Genomic DNA, 13,586 nt, shown 5'->3' with positions numbered 1-13,586 from the left:
CAATTCCCATTGTCATTCTGTATCCTGTTGGATTTTCATTCCCCTGCTTTCATCCAGGTGCCCAAAGGGAGCCAGGAAGATGTGGAGCCTCCCAGCCAGGTGTCTTCCCAACACGGATCACCAGGACCACGGATCACCAGGGCTCTGCCCAACGGGGGTCACTGGGGATCATCCAACGCCGATCCTCCCATGGGGGATGGAGCTGGAGCAGCGCACGAAGCTCCTCCCGCACTCGGGGCACTCGCAGGGCTTCCCTTACTGGTGCCTCCCTTGGTGTCGGGCTAAGTTAGATCTCCTGGAGAAGCTCTTCCCACACTGGGGACACTCGTAGGGCCTCTCCCCACTGTGGATGCGCCGGTGGACAGTGAGGTGGGAGTTGTGCTTGAAGCCCTTCCCGCAGTCGGGGCAGCGGAAGGGCCTCTCCTCTGTGTGAATCCGCTCATGTAGGAGGACATTGGAGCTGGTCTGAAACCTCTTCCCACACTCGGGACACTCGTAGGGCCTCTCCCCAGTGTGGATGAGCTGGTGTGTTCTCAGGCCAGAGCTCCACCCAAAGCTCTTCCCACATTCCAAGCAGGTGTAGGGCCGTTCCCCTGTGTGGATCACCTGGTGTCTCATCAGGCCAGAGATCTCTCTGAAGCTCTTCCCACATTTCCCACACTCATAGGGTCGTTCCCCAGTGTGGATCCTCTGGTGTTTCCAAAGGCTGGAGCTCCGGCTGAAGCTCTTCCCACATTCCCCACACTCGTAGGGCTTTTCCCCAGTGTGGATCCTCTGGTGCCGGATCTGCTCAGAGCTCCACCTGAAGCCCTTCCCACATTCCAAGCACTTGTGGGGCTTCTCCCCCAGCTCTGAGCTCCAGCTGGATCTCTGGCCGTGTTCCTGGCACTGGGGGGATCTTTCCTCTTCGCAGCTCCCTGGACTGGGTTTGCAGCCCCTCCTCGTGCGGGATCTCCAGGGCTTTTCCTCCTTCTCTTCCATCTGGACATGGTTTGGGAAGGAAAATTCCTGGTTAGGAGGAAAAAAAGAGAGGAGAGCGCCTTGGGCTGGGGTTTGCTCCTTGCCCAAGTTCATCTCAGAAAGTCATTGGGGATCTTGTGTATGTAAGAATCTCTAAAACACCAAGCCCAAACATCCTCCAAACATCAAAACAAAGATCAAAAGCTACCCAAACACCAAATTCAGGCAAAACTCCCTCCAGAACAGAAAAATTCAGCCCCTGCAAAAAAGCAAACCAGCAACATTTATCCCAATAAAACTCAGAAACACCAAGATTCAGCCCCATCAAAATCATGGATCCCTCTGTCCAGTCACCTGCTGATGGTGGGCAGGGCAACACTCCTGGAACTGCACATACAGGGAGGGTGGAACCTTGTGCTGCTTCCTTTTCCTGCTCCTCCTCCTCCTGTGTCCCAACTCTTGCTCACACTCCTCTTCCTCCTTCTTCTGTAAAACCCGAGATAGATATTTTGACCATTTTGTTCATCAGCCCTGCTTCTCCTTCCCTTTTCCTCCTGCCCCCAAGGCCCAGCACCCACTGCCGCCTCCCTCTTCCCCCCCAGTCCCACAGCATCCCACCGCAGGGGCACGGATGGAGCTGGGCCAGCTCGGCCTGGGGCAGCGCTGGGCTCTCGGCCGCTTCCGCCCGCACTCGCTCCCCACTGCAGCCGCTCCCGCCACCACAGCGCGGGGGGGCCCGGCCTTGGCGCTCCCCCCTCCCACCTCCCCAAATTCCCCTCAAGGGGGGCGCCAAGGCCCGGGGGGGAGGGGCGCAGCTGGGCTCCAGCTGGGGAACGCTGGCAGCTGCGGCTCTGCCTGGACACTGATGAGTCATCAGCGCCGCGCGCTCTGATTGCCTCAGCCCTGCCTGAGCCCTGCGCCTGCACCAAGGGGGGACACCCTGCTCCAGGGGGGATGGCCCCAAAACGGGGGAACCCCAGCAAAGGAACAACAACAAAGGCTCTTTACAAACTGATCCCGTCAACCTCATTGCACATAGGGCCAGGGACGTGGACATAAGGAAGTGACAGGAGGAGCCATCAGCTGCACAAAATGTTATTAATTGATGATACAGACTGCTGCTCAGCCAAGCTCCTGCTAAATTCATCAACTTCCAGAAGAACAACAAAGACTTAACACAGCCATCAATATCGTTAGCTATACAAAAGTGGGGTGCATATTAAGGGAGTATGTAGGAGGTGCATTGGGAAGTCTGTACCATTACAGTACATCAACCAATGGGGAGAGGGAGATGTGACTAAGAAAATTAGGATGAAAGGGAGGCTCTGTCTGCCAACAACTGGAGAAATCTCATTAGAAATGTCCCAGGGCCTCACCCTTTTTTATGGATGAAATTACTGTTAGAGGACTCCTGCGTCTTCCTTGTGGACAGAAACCTCTGGGGATGTCAATTTTTCCACACACCTTGGGGCTCCTCTGCAATTCCTTCCACCGTCCGGGCCGGCGGGCACTGAGTGCAGCTGAAGGTGCCTCACCCAGTTTGGGGGATCGGCTCCCTCGGCTGGCGGCGGCACCGGGGATTGATTGGGTACCCGAGAGTGAGCAGGAGACAGACGAGGGACGGATCAGGGGGGCTCTCAAGAGTCGGCAGGGAGAGAGCACTGAAAATCTCAGCAGTGACTCCAGTGGGATCTTCGGGGAGTAAACATGGCAGGGCACCCAGGGAGGGGACAAAAGGGAAAGCCACAATGGGGTCCCAGAAAAAGGGATGAGGATCCCAAAATATCTCTCAAGGGTCCCTTGGGAGCATGTGGAGGTCGTTTGCACATTCTCCCAGAGCTAACTAGGGACATGGACACCCAGGGGGGCAAGAAGGGAAGTCCAGGAGGGATTTAGACAACAGGGGATGGATGGTGTTGGTGTGCTGGGAAGGGATTGGCTGAAGGGGAGTGTGCAGGAATGTGCTTAAGACAAGAAGCAACAGGAGGAATCTATGGGGTAAGAAAAAGGATGATGGAAAAGAGGAGGAAGAGAAAAATACTGAGGATTGGGATGTTTTTCAGAAGGGTCTTATCCTCAGAATTTGCCAGCTGACTCAGATGCTTTGTATCCCAGTTTTCCAGGACAGGAAAAGAAGGAGGTGAGGATTTCAGGGGGTTTCTCTGAGCTGGGAGCGGCAGGAGCGGGCGCAGAGCTGCGGCACCGGGAGCACGGGCTGGGGGCCTGTGGGGAGCTGTGGGGCCGGGCCGGGGCTGTGGGGCAGCCGGGGCTCAGCGCCGGGCGCTGCCTGACCCCAGCACCCCCCGGGCAGGGCCGGCAGTGGCCCCCGGCCCCCAGGAGGCTGCGGGACGCCCCGGCCGCTGCCCGGCCCCGTGGAGCTGCCGGCCCTGCCCGCCGGGGGGGCCGCCTTTGGACACTGCGGCAGGACAGGGACCGGCTCTGGGATACGGGCTGGGGAGGGGAGCCTCAGCACAGCCAGCACCAGGAAGGAACAGCTCAGAAATGGGGATTACACCTGCAAGGATCCAGATGATCTTTTAAGCATTTGGTGCTGGGTCCCTGGAGAAAGGAAGGATTTTGCAGAAAGCTCAGCAGCTGCCACACGATGAGCACCCACAGGCACTGAGGGGGGCTGCAGCAGGGCCACAAGAAGCCCCTGCAGCACTTGCTCCCAAAGGCTCAGCAGCTGAATGCAGCAAGGGATGAGCAAAAGGCCAAGCTGAAGGCAAAGGCCATGGCACAGTTCCTACAGCCCCTGAGGGATCAAGCCCAGGGCCCAAGGGGGCCCCAGCACCCAGGGGACACCCTCGGCCACAAGCACCTGGCACAGGCATTGCCCTCCTGGCCAGGGGACAGCCCACCCAAACAGCCCCTGGCAAGGAATCAGCCTTCCAGCTGCAGGGCACAAGGACACTGCAAGCACAGACAGGAGCACCCTCAGCACCAGCAAGTCCAGCCCTTGATGAACACGGATTCTTAGCGCTCTCACAGCTCCCATTCCACCAGGGACCCACCACACTGCAGCCCTTGGGAACATCCAGGGTGGCTCTGGATCCAGAGGAGACCTTTCCTGATGGGCACAGGGGCCTCTCCATCCACTCGGAATCTTACACCTAAAGGTGCTAGGGAGTATTTTAATTATTAAGGCACTAAGTGGGAAATATGAGTGGGTGTGTTTTATTCAGCCACTATTAGGAGATGTGGGGGATGGGTTTGAAATGCAGGAATTTTTACTTGCTCACAATTGTGATTGTAATTTACTGGAAAGGGATTTGATGGCTAAATTGGGAATGGAAATTAATGTTGCAAAAGGTGATACAGAGGCTAGTTCTGTTGTACCTCTGTCAAATGTCTGGCAGAGCCTAGGCTTAAGTGAACCCACAAGTGTGGGCAGCCCCAGGGAAATTGGCAAAATTAGATATGGAGCCTCTCCAAATTTCCCTCAAGCAACCAGGACAAGAGGTGTCGAAAAGCAATCCCCTGTTCCAAGGGAGGGAAGGAAGGGCTCACAGCCTGTCTCTGAGTCCTGCTCAAGGCACGGCTTGGGGAGCCAGGGATAGCTCCCTAGAATGCTCCTATCCTGCCAAACAAGAAATCCAATGGAATCCACAGAATGCTGCAGGACCCAAGAAGAAGAAATGAGATGATGAAACCGAGGCACCCCACACTCTCAGATCCTTACACCAGCCTGAACCAGGTGCCCTCCTCACACTGCTGCCATTCACAACTTGATGCAAAAGATGCTTTCTGGGGATCTGCCCACTTCCAGAGGATGCAAACACAATTCTGCCTTGGGCTGGCAACAAGAGGTAGAAGGGAAAATGCTCAAGACATGGACGGTCCTTCTGCAGGGATGCACGGAAGCACCGGCCTGACTGGGGCAAGCCTTGCAGGAAATATCAAAGGAATTGACCTCACCCCCAGGGACTGGCTTAATGCAGGATGTGGATGACTTGATCCAGTCAGGAGGATAAGGAGAAGAGGTAGAGGAAGCCTCTGTGAAATGGCTTCATTTTCAGGCAAAAAATCAGCTTTGAGTATCTGAAAATAAAGAAAGGGCAAATGGTGGAGAAAATGCTTAAATATTTGGGAACTATTTTGACTGAAGGCTTGTGGTGAATTGACTCAGAGAGGGTCCAGGGAATACCAGAAATAATGTTTCCTAGGACTAAAAAGGTGCTGGAACAATTCTTACAATTAACAGGGAATTGCTGGAGCTGGACTGAGGATTCTTTGCTCTAGCCTGAGCATTGTATGAGTTTTTTAGCCCCAGATAGCCTCAATGTTATGGAGTGGACACAAGAAAGAAAACAAAACTTAACAAAATGAAAAAAATAAAATGATTGATGCCCCAGCCATGGCTCTTCCAGACTCAGAAATCTGAATTGGAAGGGAATATTAAACAGGCCACCCCTGAGCCTGCACTGAAGGCAACGCAGCAGCAGCCAGGGCTCCCCAGCGGGGGAAGCCCCTGGGCCTGCCCACAGATCCTCTGCTCAAATCCTCGGCCTGGCCACCCTCCTTTGCCATCTCCAGCCACTGCGGGACAATCCTTGCTCTCACTCTTGCAGCTTCAGCCCTTTCTGTGCCTGCCCTCGCCACAGCTGCTGGGGAAGGCACCGGGACAATTCCACTCTGCCTCTCAATTCCACTCACACTCTGCCCTGCCTGGGATTAGCTGCTGCCAAAATAGACCAACTTTAAAATGGCTTCAAATCTTATTTCTCTGGTCACACTAGGTTTGCCTTTTGTCTTGGGGAAAGGAATTTTAAAGGGTTTTTTTTAAGGGATATTCCACCACTCAGCAGAGATGAAATTTACACCTCAACAGACTGGGAATAGCCCAAAAGATTGCAACCAAGATAACGACCATCAACAAAACATCCACACCCAGCAGCAAACATCAACCAACATCCACCCCAGACACTGCCCCAGGCACAGCTGGAGACACCTGGTCTGGAAAAGGCTGAGCAGGAAATCCAGGAGTGCCCACCTAATTCACATCACAGGCACAGAAATCCGGCTGCAACAGGAAACCAAATCCTAACAACTCCACACCTTCAAACCAAGAAACATTAAACCAAGGGATTTCTATGGGGTCAGTCTGTATAAATTTAGAAAAATCTAGTCAAACTCACGTGTCATGGAATGATTTTCTCTGCACACCCAGCCTAAGTGTGCATGAAATTATTCCTGTTGCACATTCTGACCAGAATCAAGTAATGCCTTATTTCTCTAAGGACACTGTTGAAGAGTTTTTGCTTTTCACAGTTTCAGTGAAAAGATTACACTCTTAGACTAATTTTTTGTAATAATTTTACTTCTATATGGTTGGTTCTGTTTGGGCCTGTGGTGTGAGAATCAGTTTTTAGTCCTAGGAGAAGAAAAAGAAAATACTTGACTGCTTTGTAATTTTTCTTTTTATGTTTGTGTGTGGCTCGTAGTGATGGCAAAATGATGGTATGGGTTATCTTATGTTCACCTCTAAGCTGCACTTTGAAAACTAGAAGAGCTTTAAAGTTGGAGCTTTTACACATAAACAATTAATAAAATATTGTTTAAAAAAAAATAAAATAGCAGACTCTGTGGCGGGGCACGTGTGAGTCACGGGATGTCTGCCCTGGAAGAGAAGCTTTGTTCCAGGCAGCCAGGAGAGGAGCTTTAGAAATGCAAATTAACACTGATGGGACAAAGCCTGCACAATGGCCCAGGGGCTTCCTGCCTGCAGGAGGAATTGGGCTGATTCCCTCTGCCCCTCAGCCCAAGCTCTGCCTGCTTGCACAGATGGAATTTGCACAGCTAAAGGCACAGCCCATTGTGAAGATATCTGACTCTGCAAAAAAAAAACAGAAAATAGGGAATGTTGTGGAAACTTCACTAAAACAAGTGGGGGGGAATCATCCCTGTCCCCACTCCAACATGTGCTGTCACTATCTATGTTATATAGGGTGTATCAGACCATTGAGGTTTTCTGCTACCACAATTTGAGAAAAATCAGTTGGGAATCCAAGTATGTGATGATTTAATGAGAGAAAAGCTGACAATTGATGCAGCCCTGGCTGGAGGGAGCACCCAAAAATGCGGAAAAGATGAACAACCACCAGAACAAATCCTGCAATACCATGGACCAGACCCCAGGAACCCTGATGAATTCATATCAGATACCAGAGAAACCATTTAACATTTCAATGGGATAATTAGATTACAGGATGTCATTGAAATAATAACCAACCACACAGCTCCAGCTCCTGACCTTCCCCCCAGCCAATCCACTCAGATGAGGAACACAACATTTCACCATGGGATGGGATCACATTATCTCTTAGCAGAAGGAGGCAGAATTTGTGGAAGAGTAAATGATTCAAACTGCTGTTGGCAAACAGATGAGAACAGATACCAAAGGAAACAAGAAAGCAGCTCATGAACCAGTCCAAATGAGGAAAGGATGGGAATGGGAAACGTTTTTCTGCTTTCCCGGCAGACCATGGGTTAAACTAATGCCAGACAGAGCTCTCCCCCTTCAAACCTACACCCCAAAAATCCTGTAACTCAGGGATTCCTCCCAGAAAAAAATCTGCTAGGATCTTCCCAAACTTTGTGAAAGTAAGGATGAGACACCCAGACTGAGCAGGAGGGGCCTGGTAACCCCAAATCGAAGCATGGGGGAGGGGGTTGGAGATTGGAGGGATGATTGGGAAGGGGCAAAAGTGGGGAAAAAGAGAGGGCTGAAACCCCCAAAGTGTGGGGGAAGGTACTGGGAAACCCAAATTGCATTGAGAGGGGTGAATGGATTGGAGGAACAATGAGAAAGGGGGAGAGAGGAGAGGGAAAGGTGGGCTTGGGATGAAAGAAATGTGGTTCCCTGTCCCGCAGCACTTGATCCCTGGAGCGATTCCCTGTGGCTTGTGGGGAGGAAGATCCACATTGGGGGGGTCCCCAAGCCCCCTGCCCATCCCAGCGTGTCCATCTCGCTGGTGCCCTCGAGCTCCCAGCCCGGCCCCGGCCGCCTGCTCTGCTCCCTGATGGATTTCTCCCCTGCCCACATCCAGCTGAGCTGCTCCCAGGGCCAGCAGCAGCTCTCGGGCCACGTGCTGGCCACTGCCGTGCTCCCCAGCGGGGACTGGAGCCAGCAGCTCCTGGTGCTGCTGGAAACCGCCCCCGGCAATGCGGGCTCAGCTCCAGCTGCCAGGTGGAGCACGTCAGCCTGGAGCACCCCCTGAGCCGGCACTGGGGCACGGCCCGGCCCCCACAGCGCCGCCAGGGGCTGCCAGGACACGGAGGCCATTTGGGGCTCCTGGGCTTAACTGGCAGCCCCTCCTTGAGAACCCCTCTCCCCCTGTCCCAGCTCCCCTCATCCCCCTCTCCCAGCCCTTTCCCACCGCCTCCCGGCCCCGCTCCGCTCACCCCACAGCTCCTCGCCAGCAGCCGAGAGATGGAGGAGGAGGGGAAGGAGGAGGAGGAGCGGGAGGAAGAGGAGGGGTAGAGGAGGAGCAGGAACTGCAAGAGGAGCAGCAGAGGAGGCCCCACGTGCGTCCATCGCTCTCTGGATCTGCAGCCCCTTCGCGCCGGGAGCATCGGGCCCCGCATCCCGCAGCTCACCGGGGACGGGAACCTCGCCCAGAAGGTCTTGGGCCGTCCTGGCAGGATTTGTTTGAAGGGGAAGGGATATTTGGAGCTCACTCCAAGTATCTTTGGGGACCCCTGTTCCTTTTTCTGGGGTCGGGCAGGGCAGAGCGATGTTTGGATCTTGCAGGACTCCAAAGCTGACCTGAGATGCCCGGTACCGGCAGGGGGAGGGGAGCAGCGAAAAGGGGGGAGCCCCGGGAGTCCCGGAGCCTGAAATGGGGGCCTGGAGAGGGGGGACCCCGAGAGCCGGGAGGGAGGGGAGCCTGGAGAAGGGGCAGCCCGGAGAAGGGATGAGCCTGCACAGGGGGAAGCCCTGGGACACCAAAGTGGGGACCCCACAGAAGGGGAACCTCAGGGACGGATTTTTTCCTCTCAGTCCTGATGCTTTGGAGATTTTCATGGACACAAGACACCTGATGACTTCTAGAGATGGACTTGGGCAGGAGGAACCCTGAATCCTAGGTGGTCACCCCTTGTTTTTTCCCCCCAAACCAGACTTCCCATGCCCAAGCATTAGACAAATGGAGGAGAAGGAGGCAGAGAGGAAGATGCTCTGGGACCCCCAGGCAACAACAGTCAGTACAATAGTGGAGGCAAAAGCATTATCACCAAATCCATCTGCCCAGAGGGCAGAACTGGTTGTCCTTAACCAGAACACTAGAATTAACTGAAGGGAAAAGCGTAAACATATGGACTGGCTCAAAACATGCTTTTGGAGTGGTGCATGTACACAGAGCACTGGGGAAAGAAAGAGGACTGCTGTCTTCTCAAGGCACACACATTAAACATCAAGATGCAGTCCTGCAATTAATAAAAGCAGTACAAAAGCCTGAGCAAGTAACAATCATGCACTGCAAAGCTCACCAATCAGGAAGCTCCAAAATTCATGACGGAAATCAGAAAGCAGACTGGACTGTTGGAGTCTGAAATACAGACTGTGTGCCCTTGCTTTTAATGTTTAGTTCTGAGATTCAAGAAAACACTGAATTTCATATAACATGAAATTCATGAGCATGTTTTCATAGTAATACATGAAAACAAATGCTAAAGTTAGATAGGAAAGGTAGGTGTGTAGATTAGAAAGTTTCTTAAATCACTGGGTGAAAAAGTAGTTTAGAGAACAGGAGACAAGATGGAGGATTTAGGGTGTTGTCTCTTGTCCTTCTTCTTTCTTCTTCATGTTCTGCTCCTAGAGGTTTTTGGGTAATAGTTAGTAATTGGATAGAAAATGCCACAGTGCATCACAGAGGTGATGGGTCATTGGGTCATTAAGAAAAATAATACACGTGTCTATTGTTAATTGGGTAAAAATAGGTATAAAGATAAAAGAACTGCGTAATTCGGGGCCATTTTGTGTATCAGACATGAAGTGTGCCACAAGGCCTTGTTTGTACCATCAGAAGAAAGAAATGTACCAAATTGCAAAGATTAACCTTGTAACCAACCTGGAGAGACCTGTTAACTTTTGTGAGGATCCTACAATAAACAGGAGAAACAAAATTTTAACGAGCTCGAGAGTTTACTTCGAATAATGAGAACTGAGATAAGTGGAACTCCCCACGAGGGAGGATCCCAGAAGAATTCAGCCCAGAGAAGGCTGGGGAACTATAGAAAACTGTATTCACAGAGAATTCAGCCCAGAGAAGGCTGGGAGACTATAAAAAAGCTGTATCTACAGAAAATTCAGCCCAGAGGAGGCTGAGAGACTATAGAGAGCTGTATTCACAGAGAATTGAGCCCAGAGAAGGCTGAGAGACTAAAGAAAAGATATATCCACAGAGAACAGAGCACAAAGGAGGCAAGGAAAAGAGAGACAGAGGTAACATGGACAGCCCGACAAGCTGCTCAAGAAGTGCAAACTGCAATGGCATTGATACCTTTAAAAACTAATATATCTCAATTCAATTTACCTCCAGGCCCAAAATATTCAATAGAGGATGAGAAATTGGGACGCTCACTGAATGCACAGAAGAATTCAGAAGGGTGGTATGTGACTACACAGGGACAAGTAGTGGTACCCCCTTGATAATGAGAGAAGTTCTACAAATTAAACATAACGAATGTCATTGCAGTACAGAGGCACTGATTAAATTGATAAAACAAAATTTAATTTCAGTATGGATGTTAAAAATCCAAAATCATTAATGTCAAAATGTGAAATTTGCTTAAAGAACAATCCAGTGGCTAGATGACAGGCACAATTAGGGAAAACCAGGAGATTATTGGCAAGTAGATTTTGTAGAATTACCAAGAACATGAGAATACAAATATCTATTGGTAGGGGTTGACACATTTTCAGGATGGCCAGAAGCTCTTCCCTGTCACACAAATCAAGCAAAGGAGACAGTCAAGTGGTTACTGCAAGGAATCATTCCAAGATTTGGGGTGCCTCTAGGAATATCATCAGATAGGGGCCCACATTTCACAGCCACAGTAGTGAGGGAGGTGAGTAGGTTACTGGGAATAGCTTGGCATCTCCATACACCATGGAGACCCCAATCCAGTGGACAGGTAGAGAGGATGAATCAGACATTGAAGAGGCAAATCAGCAAAATATGCCAAGAGGCTAAATTGCAGCAGCCACAAGCTTTACCAATAGCACTGCTGAGGATTTGGATAAAGCCTAGAAGCGGGATGTCAGTCAGTCCTTATGAGATATTGGATGGGAAACCATATGAATCCCCTCAACCTAATCCAAATGTACATGTTACAGGGAAGCAAGAGGTGTAGAATTATGTTCTGTCTCTTGGAAAAGCTCGAGCTCGACTTCGGAGCACCCTTGTGTGGAACAGGCCGCTGACTCTTGAGAATCCAGTTCATGACATCCCCCTGGGAGATGAAGTGTACGTTAAAAGCTGGAACGAAGAACCATTAAAAGAAAGGTGGAATGGACCCTATCAGGTACTGTTAACTACCTTGACAGCAGTCAAAGGAGCTGGACTGGATCCCTGCATACATTACACCAGAGTGAAGAAGGTTTCCCCTGCACTGTGGACTGCACAGACTGTGGGGCCAACAAAGCTGCAGATAAAGCGGGTTTGATTGTTTCAAATGTCTAGGTTGCTGGTGACTGCAATGGTGATTATTTTATGGCCTTTAGGGCCATCAGTTGGAATCAAAGTTACCTTGGGATGTGAAATGCAAAAGGATCAGCTGACAACTCTTCATTTTAGAATGAAGAAGGATGTGGGGGTGCAGCCAGAACCACAAGTGATAAAAGTCTCTAATCCTATTCAGGCAGAAAATGGGATGATTAGATTAATGAAAGATTTTGCCAACATGCAAACCAGCAGCAAAATAACTGCCTGTCTGCCAATACCAAAGGCAGCAGGAGACCAAATAAATTGGGGAATTATAACATCAAAATTACCTGAAATACAAAAGAATAAAAATGAAAATGTGAGCTGTGTATTGCAAATAGATTACGAGTACCAAAATAAGACAGTGTTTGAAAATGCTGTGAAGCCAAAGTATTCATCTAGATGGGATTGTCATGAAAATGGAGGAAAGTATGAACCAAAACTAGGCTGGGATGGGGGATTAGGGAATTATGGATGGTGTTATGAGAAGGTAGCAAAGGTTATTAAAGAAAAGATTCCAGTATCGAAGTGGAAGTGAGAAGGACAGGAAGGAAAAGATCGGGCTGAAGCTTGGGACAGTGCATGGTCAATGAGTGTGCTTCAGAAATTCCAATCTATGGCAGATAGCCCTTGGTGCATTAAGTGGGAAGGCTCTGAAAATGAAACAGATCCAGGGGTATGGAACACTGCAACCAGTAGTAGAATGGAGGCAGACAAAGTCAATTGGTGGGTATGGAACAAAACTTAGGACTGTACTTCTGATGATGAAGAAATAAAACAAATGCCACCACTTGTGGTAGCTCTGCAAATTGGATGTGCCTGCAGAAGAATCAAACATAAACAAGGTGAAATAAATGACAAGACAGGACAAGTGATCCAAAAGGTAATATGGAGCACAAGTACAATTCAGAGTCCAGGCCAATTTGGATGGGCAGCAAGCGATGGCACCTGGACAACACATTTGCCTGTAGGTGAAAAAGTAAAAGAGATTACTTTAGGCCTCCCCACCTTATGCCCAATTTGGAAAAGGTCCCCATTCAAGGGAGAGCTGAACTTCTGCAAATAAGGATGAGACGAGAAGTTCAGGAGAACAAAACTGAAGATGAAGAAAGATGGCAGGAACCCTCCAGTAGTGTAAAATTTGAGTGGGCCCTGGAATCCTTGTTTGGTCCAATACCAAATTATAACAATAGAAAGATCTTGTACAAACTTACAGGTCAGGTAGAAAGAGACTGGCAAGAGTTACCAAAGAGGGATTTAGAGAGCTAAATGTACAATTACAAGCCACAACTAAAATGACCCTGCAAAACAGATTGGCTTTAGATATGTTATTGTTGAAAGAACACGGAGTATGCGCGTACCAAAAAGGACAAATTGATCACTGCTGCATCCACAGCCCAAATGGAACTGCAGATGTAGAACACAACATTAGCCCATTAAAACAAATAGACCATGAAGCACAGAAAGAGAAGGAAGATCTGACCACAAGTTGGGTAGATAAAATTTTTGAAGGGTTAGGATGGAATGTGAGCTCCTGGATCAAATCTATTCTTGAGAGTCTGATAATCCTACTGATTGTGTTCATAGCAATCTGGTTAATCTGTGCAGTTCTGAAAGGAGAGACAAAGAAAAGAGTATCCTGGAACCAGAAGATAATAAAGGCACTGACACGGGACAGAGATCCACATCCGCATTTGTCATCTCCAAGTCCTCCAGAGTGTAACAACGCTTACGACAACTGTGGATTCGAAGATGAACATCAAGTATAAACTCAGAAAAAGGACTGCATATAGTGAAAGCCTTGCACTTATTATAGCAAAGTGAAATATATTGAATGTGGGGAAATACGTTACTATGGGGTTAAATGTTTCTGAAAATGTTTCTTAAAATCATGTAGAGGTAGGCCACAAGAATGCTTGG

At 49.8% G+C, this 13,586-nt stretch overlaps 1 pseudogene; it reads right to left on the bottom strand.

The window, feature by feature from the left end:
- The window catches only part of LOC131588452 (zinc finger protein 208-like), a 443,404-nt pseudogene that overhangs the window by 427,060 nt on the left and 2,758 nt on the right, over positions 1 to 13,586 (bottom strand).

This window comes from Poecile atricapillus, chromosome 26 (genome assembly GCF_030490865.1).
Source record: "Poecile atricapillus isolate bPoeAtr1 chromosome 26, bPoeAtr1.hap1, whole genome shotgun sequence".
Lineage (NCBI taxonomy): Eukaryota > Metazoa > Chordata > Aves > Passeriformes > Paridae > Poecile > Poecile atricapillus.
The sequence above is the reverse complement of the archived record's forward strand: the minus strand, read 5'-3'. Positions and strand labels throughout refer to the sequence as shown.